This window comes from Plecotus auritus, assembly GCF_963455305.1.
Source record: "Plecotus auritus genome assembly, chromosome: 1".
In the NCBI taxonomy this organism is placed as follows: Eukaryota; Metazoa; Chordata; class Mammalia; order Chiroptera; family Vespertilionidae; genus Plecotus; species Plecotus auritus.
In genome coordinates, this window is record NC_137770.1 from 82,973,244 (window position 1) to 82,989,320 (window position 16,077).

Here is a 16,077-nt window from a genome sequence, read left to right on the forward strand (position 1 = left end):
AACTCCGCCCCCAGCCGCTCCCGGAACTCTGCTCCCCGTGGCGTCCGCTTCCCCTCGCGTGGGAGGATCACCCCGCTGTGGACTCCTAGGGGCCTGATATGAGGGAGGAAAGATTAGTTCCTCTTCAGTTCCCCCCTGAAAGAGAGGGTAGAGGGGACCTGATGGCGGGTGAGATACTTCTTCTCCTTCACCTTCTCCGTTTCCTGCAAAGCAAGTATGGGTTTCAGCTCCAGGGGGCGCGGGGACAGAAAGGGCTTAAGCCAGGAGGGTGGATCTTCCATGAGGTCCTGCCAAGTAATAATGTAAGGAAGTTGATCAGGATGTCCCTTCTTGGGCTGCGAGACGATGTCCCTCACCCGGTGGATGGTGGGGAGGTCGAAGGTCCCTTCCGGCGGCCACCAGACACTAAAAGTCGGCCACTCCCTAGAACAAAAAGTTTACCACCGGCCCTTCCGGACCTCTACACTGAGGTTGCTAGCTCTTCCCTTAACCTCTTTGAAATGATCAACCATAATGCTTAAAGGAGTGGTTTGAGTCTGTCCCATGATGTCCGTCAACAGAGTCCACAAAACAAAACAGAAAAACACAGACATAGACAAACAAAGGGCCCTTGAGACAAGCTTTCCAACGCGAGTCCGTTGGAACAAAACTGACAAAACCGAAAGTGTGGACGACGGCCTCACGCCGATCGGTGGGAGCAACCCACCTCGTCCCAGAGGTTTGAGGGGAATACACGTCCCTCCTGAAGGAGGATCAGGACGTCTCCCGATTCCTCCCGCCCGTGATCCTCCTGTGCGTCCACCTAGACCGCTTTGGGCACTACCAGAGATTCAGAAATGAGCTCACACAAAAGAGACAAGGAACAGACAGACACCTACTGTGGCCAGTCAGACTCTACGGATCGGGGGTCCCTTGAGGTTCTTGGGGATCCCAGGCGAGCCCCCAAATGTTATGCCCAGATTTCATGATCCCCAAAGACCACCAGGGAGCCGAGTCCGATGCAAAAGCAAAGAGCCTTTTAATCGAGCTAGTTCGAGCTCAGTCCCACACACACACCCACCGGCGCAGCAGCGAGGTGGAGAGAGAGAGAGAGTCAGCCCCCAAACGCGCTGATTTATAGGGGGCCTGGGAGAGGTAGGAGGGGTGAGGTAGTGTGGCCTCCGCTGATTGGTCGGGATCAGGTTGCACGTGGGGGCAGGGTGCAGCTTACCTTCCCCTTGCATTTCTATTGGCTAATTCAAAAGTGTGGGTTGGGCTCTTGGAGAGGTTCTAGGGCGGGAACCTGACTCCACCAGGTGGAAGATATGGAACAAAGGGAACATGGAGTCGGTCTCTCCCCACCCTTTCACACACAGTTTTGATGATGAGCGTTTCCCATCTTCTTTAACGTGTTTTTAGAGGTTGTAGAAATGAATTTTTAGAAATAGTTCATAAAAGATTCTGAATTGTAAAAGAATGAAACTTGAGGGACCACTGATAAAAATGTACAAGTTGTTATTAACAGTTGGCTTCCTTATGCTCTGCCATATAAGGTATAGTATTATCCTAATTTTAGTTTCATCCCTTTCTATAAATCTTAGTTTCTCCTTAATGCTTCATCTCTGACAGTTTTCCTTCCTATCTGAATATTAATTTTTGAACTTCTGTCTTTTTTCTTAGATCTTACCTTGTAGGAGTTAACTTAATTCCCTAACTTGGTGTTCTCTTGGAGCCCCCTTAGACTGTCCCTTCAGCAGCATTGACCTTCCTTTGGGATATCTCTTTGGTGGGTGTGGTGGATTCAGCAGGTGGGGCTTCAGTCTTTGTGCTCAGAGCAGCAGGAAGCATCCCATCCTATGTGCTCAACTTTCTTGGTTGTTTTCTTTTAGGATTTTCTCTTAAGTGATATGTAGCAAGATTTAAAAAATCTGATTCAATCAAATAATTGCTTTTTATATATGTATTGATTACTGATATATTTGGACTTATTTCTAATATTTTTGCTCCACATGCTCTTGGTGTTTTCTTTTTATCTGTCTTCTGTTGCATTGAAAAAAATTTTTTTCTCTCTGCTGCTTTGAAAAATGTGACATGTTTTCTCTCCAGCACCCTTAAATTATGTGTGTGTGTGTGTGTGTGTGCATGTGCGTGTGTGTTATTCTATAATATTTCCTCCTGCTTTATCTCACTTCTTGTCCTTCAGAGGACTTTATCTCTTGCTAATTTACTATCTTTAGAATGACCTCAGTGGCTGGTTGAATAAGTGACATACAGGAGCATTTTAGGATAATAATTTCAGATAAAGTTTATCAAATCAGCTCATAAATTATAGTTCCAAGCAAATTAAGAAGAATAAAATAGAAAAACATCCAGCATGATAATCAGAACAGTATTCACTCCATTCTCCATCAGAGCCTTTGTCCCTGATCTTTGCTCTGCCTGGAGTGATTTTCACCTACTATCCTCATAGCTTGTTCCTTCACTCTTCCTAGTCGTTGCTCCTAGAGAAACATGTGTGCATGTGAATGGAGACCAATGTTCAAAAAGGTTTGTTGTAGTGTTGTATTTTATAGATAAAAACAACAACATATTAACTGTTTGTTCATAGGAGAAGGACTATATAAACAGTAGTATATCCATAGTGTGGGATATAATTCAGCAGAAGGATCTATGTGTGTTAACATAAGACTTAAATTTGTTATTGAGTTTATAAAACAAGTAACAGGAAGGTACGCACTATGTGTCTATTTGTATTACAATAAAGTATAAATGAAATACTATACTACATAGTTTCCATTGATTTAAACCTATAGTACAAAACCCCCAAACCATCTACTGCAAATTGATCAGGATGAAGAAAGAATTGGAGGAATAAGTGATGGAAGAGTGCAAATTTGGAGCAGTAGTCAAAGGGGATTTTAGTCTATAAGCAATGTTTTATTACTTTTAATAACTCCTATATTCATGAATTCCTCCTATTGTTAAAAGTAATAGTCATTGTCATTATAAAAATTTATTTATATTCTTTATTTTTCTCACCAATAAAGGAGAAAAGAAGAAAATGACATCTTCTTCAGATTTTGTTCAACCACCCCAAGTATAAGCGGTTTTCTTCCTCTGGGATCATGTAAGTTTTAGTTTTCAGTCCTCTTAGGCTCCTGCTCTGACTGTATTATAGTTATGTATATTTTTGTCTTCCCCAGTAGCCTGTAAATTAGTATGTCTCTTTAGTGTATTCTTAAGATTTAGTGAATTACCTCATTTACACTAAAACTTCAATAAATATTTATGGATTTACTGCAATCAAAGGTAAATAAATCAAGTAAATTGCACAAGATGAGATTTATCACATTATTTTAAGATAATTATTTTCATGAAATGACACTTTAAAAGTAGAATTTGGTTCCTTTTTATTCTATTTATTGAGGTAACATTGGTTAATAAGACCATGCAGGTGAATTTGGTTCATTTTTAATCTCCATTCAGCCTTGGCAGTCACTTTGTTTTCTAACAATCTTCATTTAGTTCATCAGTAAACAGAGGGATTAGACTGTGGTTGTGTGACTGCTGAGTTAGCTGTTCTAAAGTCCTCTTTATTCATGGTTTTGGCCCACTAGGGGGCAAGGTAGGCTCAACAAAAGATGACTTTCTTATGGTTCTGAGGGTTGAGCAGTTAAGTAAGGAAAGCAATAGCATGTGAACAAGTCAGTGTAGACAGCAGAAATGAGGAGATAGTTAACAGTGTTTGTGTAGAGTTCACCTCAGGTTTTTGGCTCTGCCATGCTAGGTAAACTTCAGAAAGTTGGAGTTAATACTCAAAAATCTACTGTGAGAATGATTCTCTGAGCAGAGGGACAGGAGTAAGACTATTAATGGTCATTGTGAGCATGGAAGCTCAATAGTAAACATCATCATAGCATGTTTCAGTTTTTTAATTGTTATGACTAAAATTCCAAAATCTACTGACCCATAAATTATTCCCATACTCCAAATAACCTACCTTTTCATATATCTCTGTGAAAGTAGAAGGAATAAAAATAAAGGGAAAAGAAGAAAACAGAAGGAAAATAAGGAACAAAAATAGAAGAAAAGAGAGAGGACACTATTTAATTTGACCAGCAAAATGTGGTTGGATCAGAATCAGCTATGTGTGTCAGCAGGGTGCCCAAGAGTTGGACAGGAGAAGGGGAGAGGTGGAAATTAAGTCAAAGTGGAAATTATATACAAATTCTATTTTTCATCAAGAAGATTTTGTTGGAGTTATTTTCTCTGCAGATGGTGACTGTATGTCCTGGCTTCTAGAACTCTCCTGATTTCAAGAAAATCATTTACTTCTGCAATACACAATACATACTATCCTATCGTTTTCCTTTATCAGATTTTTCATGTAACTGAATTCACAAAGTTCTCTGTCAAACTATGCAATTTAGGAACTGGATCATTCTTCCTAAGATTCTTCAAGTTTCTACAGAACCCATTGAAACACTGATAATCTAGGAACACCATCCACCCTTCCTCATGCACTATGCCACAAACTTCTCTTACATAACGTGTTTTAAGAAACAATCACCAGCTTATACCTTCATCTATTGGAAGTATTGACTGCTACAGTCCTGCACTGTTTGTATTCACAATTTTGGAGACATGACTGTGCCTTATTTCTGGGCCAATGTGGGTGGAGTTTGCTGTTAAGATGAATGACAGAGCTGAGATGTGATTGGTCCTCAGTGAGTTTGGTGAAACATACTGCGTGTAGAAACAAAATTTGCCTTGGTTCAGGACTCTACTCCCTCCAGAGCAGGGACAAAGGCTCCACAGCACCTTGGCAAGAAGTCATGGAGAGACACCTGGGGGTTCTGCTGGGGCTTCTGTGGGCCCAGGTTTGCTGTGAGTTCGGGTTTCCCAGATTGGGAGCTGGGGAGTGTTCCATAGCCCACGGGGGATGGGGGTGGAGGTGGGGTGAAGAGGAAGGCGGAGGGGGAGCTGACACAGAGCTCCTACTTTGGTGTTTCTTGGAATACTGTACAGGTGTGAAAACTACATCAGTCACCCCCAGTGACCTCATATGTGTTTGTTTTTCTCTTTCCAAGCAGGGGTGAGAGGGATGAAGGTGGAGCAGAGTCCTTCAGCCCTGAGCCTCCAGGAGGGAACCAGTTCTACTCTGAGGTGCACTTTTTCTAACACAGTGCTCAGTTTGCAGTGGTTCCGACAGAATCCCTGGGGCGGCCTCATCAGTCTCTTTCATTTAACTTCAGGGACAATGCACAATGGAAGGTTAAGCTCCACACTGAATTCTAAGGAACTGTACAGTACCCTGAACATCACAGCCTCCCAATTGGAGGACTCAGCCATCTACCTCTGTGCAATTAGACCACGGTGCTGCCAGGTGATCTGCAGCCTGTACCCAAACTGCAGCTGGGCCTGCAGCCCCACCCCTTCCATGGCAGGCATGTTGCCCCACTTTAGGCTTTGCACATCTTTGGGTTTTCAAATTTATGTTCCAGCATTTTTCCCCCCTAAAATTAGATTCTTCAGTACTATCATTTCATTTGATTTCCTGCCCTTTTTCTCCCCAGAAATATCTTTCTAGTTAAAAAGCTTTAATGTGCAACAATGAAAACAATTGATAAAGTTACCAACATCCAATGTCCTCCTAAAATAGATCCCCTTGCAGGTAATACATATATAACACATAAATTACTCTGCTGGAAAAGGCTTGGAAAAATATAACGTCTCAAGAGGTAGAAAGAAATGACTCATTTTTATTTTAGATGACAGATATTTCTTTCAAGGAAAAAGAAAGGAGCCTATGTATTAGTTTTTAAGGTTTGTTTTAGGCTTATCAACTCTTGAAAATAACAAATATAAGAAAAATAATTTGTTTGAAGATCAGGAACTCAATTTAGATTATCACATATATTATCTATTTCAGTACTGATAACACCCTGTAAATATGTACTCTTTGTCCTTTTGTTATGCCCAGATTTCGTGATTCCCAAAGACCACGAGGGAGCCGAGTCCGATGCAAAAGCAAAGAGCCTTTTAATCGAGATAGCTGGAGCTCAGTCCCACACACACACCCACCGGCGCAGCGGCAAGGTGGAGAGAGAGAGAGAGTCAGCCCCCAAACGCGCTGATTTATAGGGGGCCTGGGAGAGGTAGGAGGGGTGAGGTAGTGTGGCCTCCGCTGATTGGTCAGGATCAGGTTGCACATGGGGGCAGGGTGCGGCTTACCTTCCCCTTGCATTTCTATTGGCTAATTCAAAAGTGTGGGTTGGGCTCTTGGAGAGGTTCTAGGGCGGGAACCTGACTCCACGAGGTGAAAGATATGGAACAAAGGGAACATGGAGTCGGTCTCTCCCCGCCCTTTCACTTTCATGCCTGAATAAAGTGAGGATTGTAGAGCCCAGATGAATTGTATGAGCTCACAATATTCCTAAATTAGTGAAGTTTGGGTGACATGAGAACTTATATCCTGAGCTACCTGGTATGGAACACTGTTTTGCATCACCTAATTGAAAGGATTTCTATTGATACATTTGTACAGCATATTTACATACATCACTAATAAAAAATATCCATTTAGGTTATTTCTATTTTTAAAAATTAAATTTACTGGGGTAACATTGATTAATACAATTATAAAAGTTTTAGGTGTACAATTCTATTATACATTGTCTGTATATTGTATTGCATGTTCACCACCCAGACTCTAGTCTCCTTCTGTCACCATATATTTGACCCCCTTTACCCTGTTCATCTTCCCCCAACTCCTTCCCTTCTGGTAACCACCATTCTGTTGTGTGTGCCTATAACATTGTTTATTTGTTTTGTTTGTTCATTTGTTGCTTTCTGTTTTATGTCCCACATATAAATGAAGTCATATGGTTTTTGTTCTTTTCCATTTGACATTTTCACTAAACACAACACTCTAAACATCATTCATGTTATTGTAAAAAGCAATATTTTATGCTTTTTATGGCTGAGTAGTATTCCATTTTATATATGTACCACGACTTCTTTATCCAATCATCTGTTGAAGGACATTTAGGTTGTTTACATGTCTTGTGAGCAATGCTGAAATGAATATAGGGGTACAGTACCATATGATTTCATTCATTAGATTTCACCATGTGGAATCTAATGAACAAAATGAACTAACAAGCAAAATAGAGACAGAATCATTGAGAGAGACTATACTGAAAGCTGTGGGAGGGAATTGGCGGGCTGGTTTGGGGTGGAGAAATTGAGCAAAAAAGAAAAAAGAGAAAAAAACACCTCATGGACATGGACAACAGTGTAGTGATTATGGGGGAGGGGAATTAGGAAAAGATGGAGGATGGTATGGGTGGGATAAATGGTGATGAACAGAGACTTGGGGTGGTGAATACACAATACAGAGTACAGATGATGAGTGGTGGAATTGTGTACCTGAAACTTGTATAATTTTGTTAGCCAGTGTCACCCCAGTATATTCAAATAAAGGAAAAGTAGCTCCTACTGAGGAAGGCTATAAAAATTACATTAAAAAATTTTAGAGCTTCAAGAACGCTTAAATATCTGCTGGCCCAATCTTATTTTACAAAGACAGAGACACAATCTAAGATGCAAATATGAAACAAGTAGTAAATGAGTTGGGAGTAGAAAGAAATTAGATTATCTCACTTCCTCTTTAACATTCTTTATTCTTCTTCCATCTTGCATAACCATATTACTGAGCAAAGAGAAGCTGTGTAATGCAAACCCAGCTACTTAGATCTCTGCAGTCTGGGTGTGGGAAAACATGGTCAATGATTTGAAAATTGGAATAGAGATTTCCAATTTGTATAGCTGTTTGATAACTTGGGCAGGAAAGGATACTAAGGCTGAGCCCCTTTTACTGTATCATTAACCAGTTCATCACTCATTGGATTCTGTAAGAGGAAGCCAAAGGTGATGTTGTCATCTTCAACACAATGTATTTCTAAGAACTTTCCTGGAAGTAGCAAATATATTCATTATCCCAAGTGGACATTCCCTGAAGGCAGGATATGAGTATAACAAGAATAAATCACATATTGTCAGTAAAAACAATAATTGGAGTTGGAAAACTCATGCAGCTTGAAGTCCATGGAGATGCTAGATAAAAGCTTTCCAGGTCAACACATCAACAATAAGTAAAACAATATCCTATGAATAATTTCATGAAATTGTGAATATTGCCCAAAGGATGGCTGTATCTGTGTTATGGTTAATATGGTTTTCATATGAATGGTCACTTTTGCACCATTTCATTTAGTTCTGTATGGCATACCTCAAAAGGGCAAATATTGACCTAAGTATCTGTCTCTAAAAAGAAGAAAATATGCCCAAAGAAGGGCTGAGAAATCATATTGTAAGGCAATGAGAGAATGGAAGATCTTCGAAACCAGGATGTTTTATCTACATAAAAACATACATTATTTATACTCACTTATATTTGTACTAGAGGCCCAGTGCACGGAATTCATGCACAGGTAGGGTCCCTAGGCGAGGTGATCTGTGGGGTGACCCACAGGGTGATCAGGGCCCCTGCTCACACCTGCCCTGGTCTGGCTCTGCCCGCTAGCTGGCCCTGCCCCCTACCACCAGTCACTGTCTGTGGGGAGACCGGCGGGGCGATCAGGGCCCCTGCTTGCACCCATTTTGGCCTGGTGCCGCCCGCTCACCTGCTCCACCATCCTGCCATGGTTCTGCTCTTGTCAGTGCCTGTTGTGGCAAGCATTGCCTTTACTGCCGCTCAATGCCAGTGCCATGTAACTGATGCCCACCATGTTCCACGCTCCGCCCTGCTGGTCAGCCCACATCTAACTCCTGGACGGTCATTCTCCTGCCTGTGGGGACAATATGCATATTAGCCTTTTATTACATGGGATATTGATCTTATATTCTTCACCACAGCTGTCTTTATAAATCTTTAAAGGTTTGAGATTTGGAAGAAAGATCCGATTTATTTGTAATTGCAGAGGAACAGAGTTAAAATCACAGGAAAGGAGCTCCACTTCTGGAAATGAGGTAGTCTTGGTTTTCCAGGGACCATTCTCATGACCAGTTCTTTCGGTTAAGTTTCTGTTTGTCCCTTAGTAGACACAGGCGTCATTAACTTTCCACTAGATTTATTCTCACTGAAGTAATTCATAAAGTTTCAAGAAAATACAGTGGACAAGAAGGGGTTTTGGCAGAGAAAGATGATTCTGGAAATTCACAGGAGTGAGGGACATTATGAATGTCTTGGGGAAAGAACATTGTAGTGGAGCTTAGAAATAAAGTGATAGGTTATGGAATTTGAGCCAGCAATGGCCAAGAGAGTAGGAGTATATGCTAGAGGAGTGGGCCTATACTTTAGAAGAAATTCCATTAAAGATATGAGTCAGTAATTGCATTTTAGGATATACCACCCATTTTGATAGGAGAAAATGAAGCCACTTCAAGAATAAACATACATGTGTTTATATTTTCTGAATCTGCATCCTGATGTTTTCTCAGATGCCATATTCTTTCAATATTTTGAAGAATATAAAACATAGCATTGGAAAAGATTTCTTAAAGCATGTCAGATTTCTCATTGCAAATCAACCCAATCTATGGGTCAAATTGTTTCCTATGGTTGAAATATAATAACCCATGGAAGATATCCCCCTGCTCCCTTATCATCTAGATTAAATGTTTTACTTTTAATCACGGGGTCATTATTGATGGAAGATGCCTCATTTTGACTGTTGCTACTGTCAGTTCTCTGGGAATAGCAAAGAGGCAAGACCAGCTTAGAGGAGCAGCGTGAACAAGTAGGCACTTGAAATATCGAGTGATCTCCTCCCTTGTACTCTGCTGTTTGACTTACATGTTCTTTTTTAAAAGAGTTTTTCTTCATAACAGAAAATGGTGATGACAGATTTAGCTAAAAAGGAATGTTTTATATTTTCTTTGTTGAAGAGAGTGCTTCCCTGATTTCAAACATGTAAACCCAGGCCATTGTTGAACAATTACCAGCTGCATCTGCCTCCATACAACATATTAACAATGACTCAGTATTCTTCAGGGATAGCAATCTTGATCTCTACATTCTTACTTAATCTCTGGTCTAAAAGCTAGTTTTTTTTCACTTATTGCTGACTTTGCATGTCTGAGTCCCTCATAGGAAACAGGGTAAGAACATTTAACAGCCAGTTCAGTAGTTGTGAATGTAACCACAAGATGGCAGTGCACCTCTGCTGCTGCAGGACATGTGGAGGGTGCATTTTAGTGGATTCTGAATGACAGGCTTTGGCAGAAGCACAGTCTTTTTCTTATTGGCTGGTAGAATGTGAGAAGCCCCTCTGACTGTCAGAGGAAAGGAGGGATAACTTGACAACAGCAGTAGCTCCCCTGGCTGTGATCGCAGTTCCACAACTGACCCTTAGTGGGAAGAATGATGAGGACATCTATTGGAGCTTTGTTCATGTTCCTGTGGCTGCAGCTGGACTGTGAGTTGAGGGTTTATGGGAAACAATATATTATTGGATATTCCTTAAAAGCAACACCGGCTTTATTCAGGCTTTCTTAGTTACTGTGGAAAAAGAAAATTCTGAAGCATAATGATCTGGTTACTCTTTCTCTGACTCTTTCTTTCTGCATAGGGGTCAGCCATGGAGAGAAAGTGGATCAGCATCCTTCCACCCTGAGTGTCCAGGAGGGAAACACTGCTGTTATCACCTGTTCTTATTCAGACAGTGGCTCAAGCTACTTTCCTTGGTATAAGCAAGAACCTGGAAAAGGTCCCCAGTTCATTATAGACATTCGTTCAAATAAGGACAAAATCGCAGCTGAAAGACTCACTGTTTTCTTGAATAAGACGGTCAAACATCTCTCCCTGCACATCGCAGCCACCCAACCTGAAGACTCAGCAGTCTACTTCTGTGCAGCGAGTACACATTGCTTCCCAGGCACCTGCATCCTGTACACAAACGTGCCCCCTCTCCCTGGGACAGACCTTCAAGCATAGCATTTGTCTTATTGCTTATTTGCAAATGGAAAATAATGTGTTGGTATAAAAACACTTAATAAGAGGTCAGTTTCAAGATGACCCGGAAAGGGTTAGACCATGTGGTTGGGTGATTGTTGCATAATGGATTCTTGAAGTGAGTTAGTAATGTTTAATTTTGAAACTTAGGCTTTAAAGATGACTTTATATTTTTGCTATTCAACCTCCTGTCCTATAAAAAACCCCTTAGCACCAATATCACAATCTTTATTATGATTGGGCTTTTAAATGTTGTGTTTTGAAAACAGCATTTGTTATTTTTTTCTGATTATAAATTATTACATGCCAAATATAGAAAATATGTATAATACAAAAAATGCAAAATTGATAATTATGTAAGCAGATAACATTACTAACAGTCAAATTACATTTCCATCCACTTTAGTATAATTAGAATCATGATTTTTTCATTGAATTGTATATCTTGAATTGAGCTTTTCCATTTCATCAAGCCTTCTCCTGCAACACCTGCTATTTAATAGTTCTGTGAGAAATTTTAGTAAATTACAGATTTATATTAATTTTCTGCTACATTTGTGACAAAAATGTGACAGTTTTTTCTGTGTTCTGACCACTTTATTGTTAAAAAATGTGACATGTTTTTTCAGAGCACAGTGGTGGTATGTACTATGTGTGTTTGAGGAAATCAGGAGAGGACATGATTTTAGAAAGTGAGCTTCTGATTAAACACAAACATTCTCTTTTACCAAATTCTGTACATATTTGTTCACACATATACTCTCATAGAATTTAAAAGATTGAGTTGTAAATTATTCACTGCTACAGCCTCACTACTCAGCATTAACTTTCCCACATAGTTGATAATCAGTAGATGTTTGTTAAAGATAGAAAGTTGAGTTCTGGTATTTTCTCATAATTTTAATTTAAGCTTTGTGATAGAATTAAATTTATATATTGATTTGTGAGGATCAAGACTCCTAATGTGTGTATTTGATTATTTCATTATTTAAGAACACATAGTTTCTTTCTGTTTATACTACATGTCTTTCTCAATAAATCTCTGTTATTTTAAGACAATTAAATCTATTCCTTGACTTGTCATATTTTGCGTCCATTATGATTCAAATCTTTCTTTCTGGAGTATAAAGAAAATTTTTTTATAAGTATTTATTAGCTACTTTACTATTATTAGTGGAGTGCACAAAAGCATTAGATGAATGGATAATTTACAGATAGCTTGTGACAAATCTCCTTGCTTCATCTTCATGTTTCAACTGAATAAACATTACTACCGACAACATTTTTTTAAAAAAAGTTACTTCTTTTATTGTTATAGATAAATAAATGGAATGAAAAATGTTGCATTAATTATTAATTTCCCAATTATCCCACCTGTGGTCCTGGGTAGGTTATTTTCAAGATCTCTTATATTCTTCCTAAAGAATTGGTGACTGGTGTGGTGAGATAATTGCTCTTGGCTGAGTTATGGTTGTCAGTTACTAGTTGTTTTTTTCTTATAAGGAAATGCATCACATTAAACCAGATGCATAACATGGGAACAAGAAAGGCCAGGATTGTAGCCCAACACCTCAATGACTTTCATTATTTCCTCACTATAACCATTAGCTCCAGTCCAGTAAAAGCAAGGTGCCTGTTGATTGGTCCATTTCCTGGAAGACAGGGAGAGGGATGCATGATGCATGGCTTTTATTTTATTGGTTTATTCTTCCTAAACCAAGTCAGAAGTGAGGGAGAGAGGGCACCATTACTATGGACTTAACTGCTTTATCACATATACATGGGAAATGTTTTATGGTAGAAGAAATCCTCTGGTCAGAGATGCAGAGTCAGTACATACTTAGATTCATTCAAACTTTAAACCTTCACTGCAGTATTGGTTTTCTCCCTTTTCTGGACAATTCACTACAAACATTATGGCCTTTTTTCCATCCTGCAAAACCAGACAGTGTGTTGACAGCTTCCTTATTGCTTGCTTTCCCTAGGGTGGTGCTGACTGCTTAAATTTGTGTGGTTTCACCCAGTCCTGCAGAGCGGGACCCTTTCTGAGACTACAAACTAGCCATCTGTAGAGGCTGACTCTTGTTGCCCTCCTGTGTGCACTGGTAGCTGTCCACCCGGTGAGATGGTGTTTGGGTGAGGCATTGAGCATTGGGGTGCTCGTGGACCAGTTGTGGGAATCTGCAGGCAAGGTGTCCCCAGCATCTCATGAGCAGGTTCCTGATGTCTGTCTGTGCTGCAGTTAATGGGATCTGTGTCCCTTTAATGCCCACTGAGAGCCCTGGATGCTGTTCTGCTAGGTGCTTCCCACTTCCCAGCTGGGCAGCACACCTCAGTGTATGGATGGGGCAAGAATCTCTTTGATGAGGCGAGTCTCTTTGGCAGCTTCCCCTAAAGTTGGGAGAGCCAGGGGCTCACTCGCATACTCTCACTGTCCCCTATGGGCAAAATCAAAGGCCCAGAAGATTCCTATTGGCACTGCACTATGCTGCACAGGGGAAGGCGTGACAGTGGAAAAATGAAATTGGTCCTCTTACCCTTTAACATGCTACCAATCTCAGATATTTTTGTTCTCACAATGTGCTTCTCACACAGTGTAACTTCTGTGCTGGATTCCTGAACTTCTCCACAGGCACTCTATTTAGTGCATAATTGTGGAATTTTTTTTGGTGGGGTGGGTAGGGAGATGGTAGAAAATTCCTATTTAACTATTTTGATTTCAATATTCAAAACAAATTTTAAATCCTCACCCAAGATATGTTTTTATTGATTTGAGAGAGAGGGAGAGAGAGATAGATAGTAAAATAGATGTAAGAGAGAAACATCAACCAGTTGCCTTTGTATGGACCCAACTTGGATCAAACCTGCAACCTAGTGCCCTAACTGGTTTTGCTCAATGGATAGAGCGTTGGCCTGTGGACTCAAGGGTCCTACTTTCAATTCTGGTCAAGGGCATGTACCTTGGTTGTGGGCATATCTCCAGTAGGGGGTGTGCAGGAGGCAGCTGATCGATGTTTCTCTCTCATCGATGTTTCTAACTCTCTCTCCCTCTCCCTTCCTCTCTGTAAAAAATCAATAAAATATATATTAAAAAGACCTGCAACCTAGGAATGTGCCTGTGAGGAGGGTGGTTGCAGACCCAGGTGGAAAAAAAAAGACGGGATTAAAAGGTACAAATTGATAGTTATAAAATAGTCACTAGGATGTAAAGTACAGCATAAAGAATATAGTAAAAAATACTGTAATAACTATGTGAGGTACCAGGTTGGTACTGAAAGTACCGGAGAGAACACTTTGTAAAGTATATGATTGTCTAACCACTATACTATACACCTGAAATAAAAACAAAATAATATTGAACATAAAGGGTAATTGAAAAATAAAATTAAAAAAGAGTTGGTTAATTCAAAAGGAAGTTTGGGTTGGGTGAGACTCTCAGCCAATACATAGAAAGTCTGACGTGCCCCACAGCAACTTGCTGCACCAGAAACCCTGTTTCCTGTTCTGGGGCAGCAGCAGCACATAGGGCAGCATTTCTTCTCCCCACCTGTCAGTCACCTCTGCTTGCAGAACCCTAACACTGAAGAAGGAAAAGAGATATATTCCACTTAGTGGAAGAACGTGAACATGTTGGTCTCCGGCCTTCTGAGGGTGGTCATAACTTCAATGTGGCTAGGTAAGGATGCCCCAGTGGGAATGGATCTTCTCTGTGACCTAACAACAGAGGGTACAGGCAGTCTTTTATGATTACCCTGGGAAGGAAAGCTGGCCAGGTGTAAAAAACATTCTTTCTGTGTGGTACATCTACACAATGGAATACTACTCCACTATAAAAAAGAAGGAACTTTTACCATTTGCAACAGCATGGATCAAAGTGGAGAGCATTATGCTAAGCAAAATAAGCCAGTCAGAGAAAGATAAATATCACTCATATGTGGGATATAATGATCTACCTAATTTGATGAACAAAAATAGATCCAGAGACAAATGCTAGGAAAAGTGTGGGGGCGTTTAGAGACCAACCAAAGGACTTGTATTCATGCATATTAGTATAACCCATGGACACAGACACGGGGGCGGTGGGGCCTTGACCGGGGTGGGAATTACTGGGGGAGGGGGAAGGTCAATCGGGGAAAAAGGAGACGTAGAAAAAAAATATAATTTTCTGTCCCACATCACTTATCTGATAACTTTGTTTGTATTTTTTTCTTTCAGGACCCAGTATTGCCCAGAAGGTAACTCAAGGCCAACAAGCAATGTTAGTGCAGGAGAAGGAGGTTGTGAGCCTGGATTGCACATATGACACCAGTGTTACAAGTTATAGTCTATTCTGGTACAAGCAGCTCAGCAGTGGGGCAATGATTTTCCTTATTCGTCAGGACTCTTACAACCAGCAAAATGCCACAGGAGGCCGCTACTCACTGAATTTTCAGAAAGCAAAGAGTTCTGCCAACCTTGTCATCTCAGCTTCACAGCTGGAGGACTCTGCAGTGTATTTCTGTGCCCTGAGTGAGCCCACAGTGAGAGGCGTGTTAGAAGGAGGTGTACCAAAACCCCAGGGCCCTGCTTCATGCATCCACCTGCTGTAGGGACCAAGGCGGGAATTGTAATCACAGATAGGAAGTGGCCAGGGCTGTGGCAGCACAGGTGTAGGTAGGGTTAGAGGGAAAACTGAAAATACCTCTCTAGGTTCATGGACCATGTATAGAGCTATCATTCATCAAAAACTTCCATATCTTTGCAAGTTTGGGTTGAAATTGTTTATTGGAGACAAAGAAGAGCCACAACAAACAGCTTACCATTTGGTGATAGATTGAGCTAGAAGAATTGACTAAAGAAATTTAGAAAAATCTGACTCAAAAATCAGTAAAACTATGTAAAATTGTCAGGTTTTTCCTATCAATTTGTTTAATAAATATTTATTGAGTATATTTTATTTTAAAGGTATTGTTTTTAATAACGAAGGCTCTGAATTCTTTGTTTTTTTCTTTTTTACATTATGCTCTTTTATATTGTTTAATGAGTTAGTTTAATTTATATTTGTTAGCTGAGGTAAGGTACCCTCATTTACTTTCTAAGGT

General features: G+C 40.3%; 1 gene segment (V, D, J or C); it reads left to right on the plus strand.

The window, feature by feature from the left end:
• Nucleotides 1-14,623: 14,623 nt before the first annotated feature.
• LOC308237841 (T cell receptor alpha variable 14/delta variable 4-like) lies at nucleotides 14,624-15,585 on the plus strand. The segment is given in 2 exons: nucleotides 14,624-14,672; nucleotides 15,212-15,585.
• The last annotated feature ends 492 nt before the right edge of the window (nucleotides 15,586-16,077 follow it).